General features: G+C 50.5%; 1 protein-coding gene across 2 annotated transcripts in view; it reads left to right on the top strand.

Annotated features, from left to right (window-relative positions):
* The first annotated feature begins 1,395 nt into the window (after positions 1-1,395).
* Positions 1,396-5,743, top strand: part of CTDSPL2 (CTD small phosphatase like 2) — a 40,033-nt gene continuing 35,685 nt past the window's right edge. Inside the window, exon 1 of one of the 2 annotated variants that reach the window (XM_079953602.1) lies at positions 1,396-1,635. The gene's annotated coding sequence lies outside the window, so the exon portion shown is untranslated. The remainder of the gene's footprint in view (positions 1,636-5,743) is intronic. The other variant, XM_079953601.1, reaches the window with a different exon arrangement.

Genomic DNA, 5,743 nt, shown 5'->3' with positions numbered 1-5,743 from the left:
TGGTATCAGTGGCGTAGCGTGGGGGGTGCAGGGGGGGCTGGCCGCACCGGGCGCAACATCTGGGGGTTAGGGAAATCCACGGGTTAGGGGGCGCAAATCCATGGGTTAGGGGGCGCAAATTACTTGCCTTGCCCCGGGTGCTGATAACCCACGCTACGCCACTGAGTGGTATACAAGTCCATCTCAATCCGCTAGGTGGCAGAGCCAGAAGCAGCATCCTTTGGGAAGGTGAAACACAGGAAAGTCCACTTAAGCACCTTGTTTATGGATATCACTTAGTCACCTTTCCATGAATGGGGGAAAAATACTCAAGGCATTAAGTACTACCAAATGTAACTGGATTAGCAGTCACGTAAATATAACTAGATATGTAGCCTCTAAGGCAGATTATACATTTTAAAAGTGACATAAAATTAATTAGTTGCAGGGATTGTGACTTCTGCAACCGTTATGCAAAAATCCATCAAATATTTTTGTGGGCCCTTCTCTCTTTTAAACATTTCCTTGCCTTGGAGCTGCAGTACCTATGAAGTTGTGCTGCTGGAAAAACAACAGCCTTACCTGCCAACTACACCTGTTGGATTTGCTCTATGCCGCCTTGTCCAAACGCCCTAGGCAGCGAACAGGATCTCGCTGCCGATGAACCTGTTTCTTGCTGGTCTTTTCTGTAGCTGCTCGTCTTCGAAATCAACGCAATCATTCCTCATTCTCCGACGGGCGGGAAAATTTAAACACGCACACACGAAGAAACTGCTTCAGCAAGTCCGAAAAAAGGGAAAATCCTCCCCGCCTCCCCCTTCAGTCCTTTCGGAGCGCCTCCAAAGGGGCGAGCGGCCCCTACGGTAGCTGTGGCCCGCGGGTCCAGAGACGTGCCTTTGCGGTCCCTGTCCTGGTGCCGACTGCCTCCCCCGGCCGGGGTGGTCCTGCTGCCTCTCGCTCGCCAGTCCATCGGCGCTGGGCGGCCTCCCACAGACAGCAAAAGCAGCCGCTCCCTCCCTGGAGGCGAGGCTTGTGCGAGTTGAGCAAGTTCACCCGAGCATGTGCAGAGTGCCTTGGCGGCGGCGGCGGCCAGAATGCATTTCTCTGGGAGACGCAGGACCCCACCAGCTCGAGCTGCCTGAGGGCGCCTTCTTCCCCTTCTCCTCAGCTGGCTGCTCTCCTCCCTTTTCCCTCTTCCTCTCACAGCCGGAGAACCGATTCCCCTCAGGAACCGCTCCTCCCGCCCGCGGGGCTAGCCTGGCGTGCGCGCGCGCGGAGTGCGCCTGCGCAGTAACTGCGACGGCCCAGGCAGGCAAGCAAGGCGCCTCCTCCCTCTCTCGCTGCTGCCCCCTCCTTCCTCCTCCTCCTCCCGTCATCATCCGGGTCCTTCCGTGCGGTGCAGCAGGTCGGTAGGCGGGAAATGGCGACTGGCCGCTGCCGGGGCTGCTGAGCGGCTACGGAGCCCCCGGCGGCGGCGGTGCTGCTTCGTGCGACCAAGGTGGCGGGAGGCCCGGCCCTGCCGCCGGGGTAGCCGGACACCTGACGGACAGCAGAGACGACCAAGGCGACGACGAAGGCGGCGGGAGAAGTGAGGGACGTCCCCCTTCGCCACAGCCGCCGCCTCCTCACCCCCTCATCTCTCTCAGCGCCTCACAGGTAACCGCCGCCGCGACGCCGCCCTGGGCGACTTCTGAGGGGACAGGGAAGGCAGCGGGAGGAGGCGGGGAGCGCCGCGGGCCCCTCAGCTGCCGCCGCGGGGGAAGGGAGAGAGGAAGGAGGGGTCTCCGGGCTCGCCCCCCTCCCTGGTCGGGCCTAGGCCGGAGGGGAGGGGCGAGGGGGGTCCTTCGCGCCCGAGTGACTCACGAGGCGAGCGCGGGAGGGGGGCGGGCGAGTGAGTAAACGAGCGAGCGGGAGCTTCTCTCTCCCTCTCCGCGCTCGCCTTCCCGCCCGCGCTGCTCCTCCTCCGGGGTGGGCTCTCTCTCTCTCTCTCTCTGTATCTACTCGCGAGTTGGATTTGTTTTGGGGGCGCCGCAGAAGGAGGAGCAGCAGCACCCGAACGAGGCGCTTGCGTCCTCTCTCTCTCTGCCTGCCTGCCTGCCTGCATGCTTGCGAGTGGGACTGGCGCTGAGAGCTCCACTCGCGCACGCCTCCTGCTTGTGGTCAGGCCCTAGACGAGTGTGTTGGAATGGGGCGGGGGAGAGAGGGAGATTGCCCCAGAGCATGTGCAAAGCCTCAGCAAGAGCAGGCAGGCAAGCAGAATGGATCCTTAGGCGTTGTTGGACTCTTGTGTTGGATGAAGATTGGAAGGCCCTGGGGCTAGATGCCCCAGGCACCCCCCACCCCACCCCACCCCACCCCACCCCGATGGTAACACTGGCCTTCTTGCCTGGGATTTGTGGCTGGGGATTAGCCATTGAACACACCTGCGAAGCCTGCTTGTCATGCAAAATGTCCCAGGTTCAGTTCCCAGTCACATCTCAGGTGGGATTGGGATGGTCTCTTGCATGCCACCCTGGAGAGTCACTGCTCCCTGTCTGTGTGGGCAGGTGGTCCAGTGGTATGACTTTGTATCAAACAGCTTCCTATGCTCTGTGCCTAAGCACTTGATACGCAACCAGGTGTGGGACTTGTCATGCTGAGGAGTGTATTGTGGATCTGCTGCTTAATATGGAAGGTATATTAATATATGCATTTTGGGCTCCTTTTAAAAAAACTCCAGGCAACATTTATAATTTTAGCTTCTCAACAGCCCTGTGAGGAGGGTTAAGTTGAGACAGGGTAACTGGCCCAAGGTCACCCAAGGAGCTTCACTGAGTGGTGGAATTGAACCTGGGTCTCCCCACTCAGAATCTGACATAACATTTTTGTGAGTCATTTGGAATTTATTCAGGCATGGGAAGCTCCTTTAAGCCATGTATTATACTCCTGGTCTGTGGTTGCCCTTCATCTCTCTAATTGTTTATTAGGAATGTCCAATGTGGGGCTACCCAGTGTTCCTTTTTAATGTATTTGTTGAGACTGTGGGGAGAGGTTTTTGTCTTGGCCATAGAATTAAGTTCAAATCCTTAGTGACTTGTGGCATGTTCTAAGCTAAGGGGCCATACCTCTGCTGGGGTAGGACAAATTTTGACTGCTCACAATGGCACTGAAGAATGTGCCCAGGCAACCAAGTACCTGCCAGTGATGCTTTGGATGTGGCTTTGTCTGCCAAACGCATACCAAGGATAAAGCAATTGGGGGTCCTTTGATAGGAAAAGTGAGACAATATTTCATTGAACTCAAGTAGCTAAGCTATTATTATGGAGATAAAGAGTATTCACATCAGTCAGTACAACAATATATGGTTTATGGGGACTGGGAGTCAAGTGGTATGTTTTACTCATCCATCAGCAGCATCAAAATAGTAGGAATTATCAGATTGTGTTGCTGAACAAATTTATACAACTCTGCACTGAGGCTGCCTGTTGCTCTCAGTATTTGGGCAATTAAATCTGAATGAATGTAGTTACCTGTTTGGCATCCGCAGTGCTTCACCTGCCCATGGCTTGTGGTGGAAATAGTATCAAAGCACAGTGCTTGAATGTGTCTGCCGAATTCTAAACTAATAATACTCCCAAGTGCTGAGTTTCTAATACGGGAGTTTACAACTCCAACTTTGTTTATGGATTCACTTTCTTATTATTGCTATTTATATAACACTGTCAGTGCCTGTGGTGCTTTAGGGAGACATGCCCTGAGGAGCTTACAATCTAAAATTTGATACATTGAGAGCAGGGGAAGGGCAGGTGAGATAAACGGGGAAGGAATAAGCGGTTGTTGCAATGGCTTAAGCTTGGTTGCAGGTTTAATTGCAGCTGGGCAACCTGGTGTTTTCCAGAAGTTTTGTACCACAGCTCCCTTTTTTTGTTATAGTCCAAAACAACCATTTTTTTTTGTTATAGTCCAAAACAACCATTTTTTTTTTTGTTATAGTCCAAAACATTAGGAAGAACTTCCTGACAGTAAGAGCTGTTCGACAGTGGAATTTGCTGCCAAGGAGTGTGGTGGAGTCTCCTTCTTTGGAGGTCTTTAAGCAGAGGCTTGACAGCCATATGTCAGGAGTGCTCTGATGGTGTTTCCTGCTTGGCAGGGGGTTGGACTCGATGGCCCTTGTGGTGTCTTCCAACTCTATGATTCTATGATTCTAACCAGAAGGGCACCCAGTTGGTGAAGAACACTATAGGACATAGGAACAAGGGAGCCAAGTCAAAGACCTCATGAAAAATAAATCTTTGAGAAATTTAAAGAAAGTGGCATCTCTTGTTGATATATGAGTACAGCACTAGTTTGACTCCTGTTTTCCCTAGAAGGTTGTGAGCATTAATTACTGCTAGCTTGTATTGAACAAAAATAGTAATATTTATTTCCAATCTATTACAAAGGGCTGGTGCTGCAAAGGTTAATTATTAGTGTAAACAAAGGGCTTTGAATGGAAAATGGCTCACAGAAATGAAACTGTAAGTTACTGGTTTAATTTAATGGTAGCCCTGTGAAGTATGATAGTTGTATCTCATCTGCACATGATAGAATGGAGGTACCGAACACCTGTGATGCTTTAATAAATGTCGTACATGGGTGACAGAAGAATGAACACCCTTGAGTGCTACTTTTCCTGTCTGTAATAAAGCATTGCCTACATAGAAAACAAACTTCATTTCAGTGAAATGGGCATATTCTTTCTTCTCCTGAGCTTCCACTTTTGCATCAGAGAATTACTTTTAGAGTTATAGTTTTGGGGGCTTTTCAGATTTTGGCTAGGTTTATTAGTCAGCCACAATTTGTAGTCCCTGGTCAACCAAATTTGCTGTGCATCCCAAAGGGGTGTGTGTGTGAGAGAGAGGTGAGTGTGAGTGTGGGTAGTCATTGGAATGTGTAGTAGTTGTTGGAGCCCCTTATGTGGCATCTGCCTACTGTAAAGCTCTTCCTCCTGCCCCAACAATTAAAGATAGGGAAATGGCAAGGATCTAGTCCCGTCTTGGGGTGGAGATGGGAAGTTAGGTAGGGTCAAATGTTGGGTGAGGGCAGAACAAGGGGCGTGAGAAGAATAGAGCCATAAGGTTTTCCGAGGATGAGGGTGTAGGTTTGGGCAAATTGGGGAATGGTCAGTGTTTGAAACTCCCATTGTTCTAGGCGCATTTGCGACAGGGAATTTCATTAGTGCAAGCAGTTTCTGAGCTCTGGGCGCAGTACTGTGCCTAAGATTTCAGATTTAAACTGCAGAGTGGAGGGAAAGGAGGACATTTTTCTGCCTCCCCATTTCCAGCTACTCTCTGAAGACTGGGGAAGAGACCCTCTTAAGAATATTAGGGGGTGGGCAGGGGAAGGACTAGATCATGTAAAAAATGAACACAATATTTTATCTGCAGTTTATTCATTTTCAGCTTTGTATTCTTGCTATAAAAAAGTACATTAGACATTCTGTTGTTGCACCCATAACCTAGGTTTAAGGTGCCATTTAGCTTAAGGTTACCAGATGTCCTGGTTTCCTGGGGACAGTCCTCAGATTTACAAATCAGTCCCCTGACAAAATCCATATATTTAGTGAGAAGTTGAAAAGTGTCCCCGGATTCATTGAAAAAAAAATCTGGTAACCTTAATTTGGCTCCTAGCTTTCGTATCTCAGTTTCTAACACTGGAAATGGCCTTATACTAGAGCAGATCATTTGCCCATCTAGCCCATTATTAGTTGCTTTGATTGACAGTGGCTGTCCAGGATCACAGGCAG

Source organism: Podarcis cretensis (assembly GCF_951804945.1).
Source record: "Podarcis cretensis genome assembly, chromosome: 14".
Classification (NCBI taxonomy): Eukaryota; Metazoa; Chordata; class Lepidosauria; order Squamata; family Lacertidae; genus Podarcis; species Podarcis cretensis.
The sequence above is the reverse complement of the archived record's forward strand: the minus strand, read 5'-3'. Positions and strand labels throughout refer to the sequence as shown.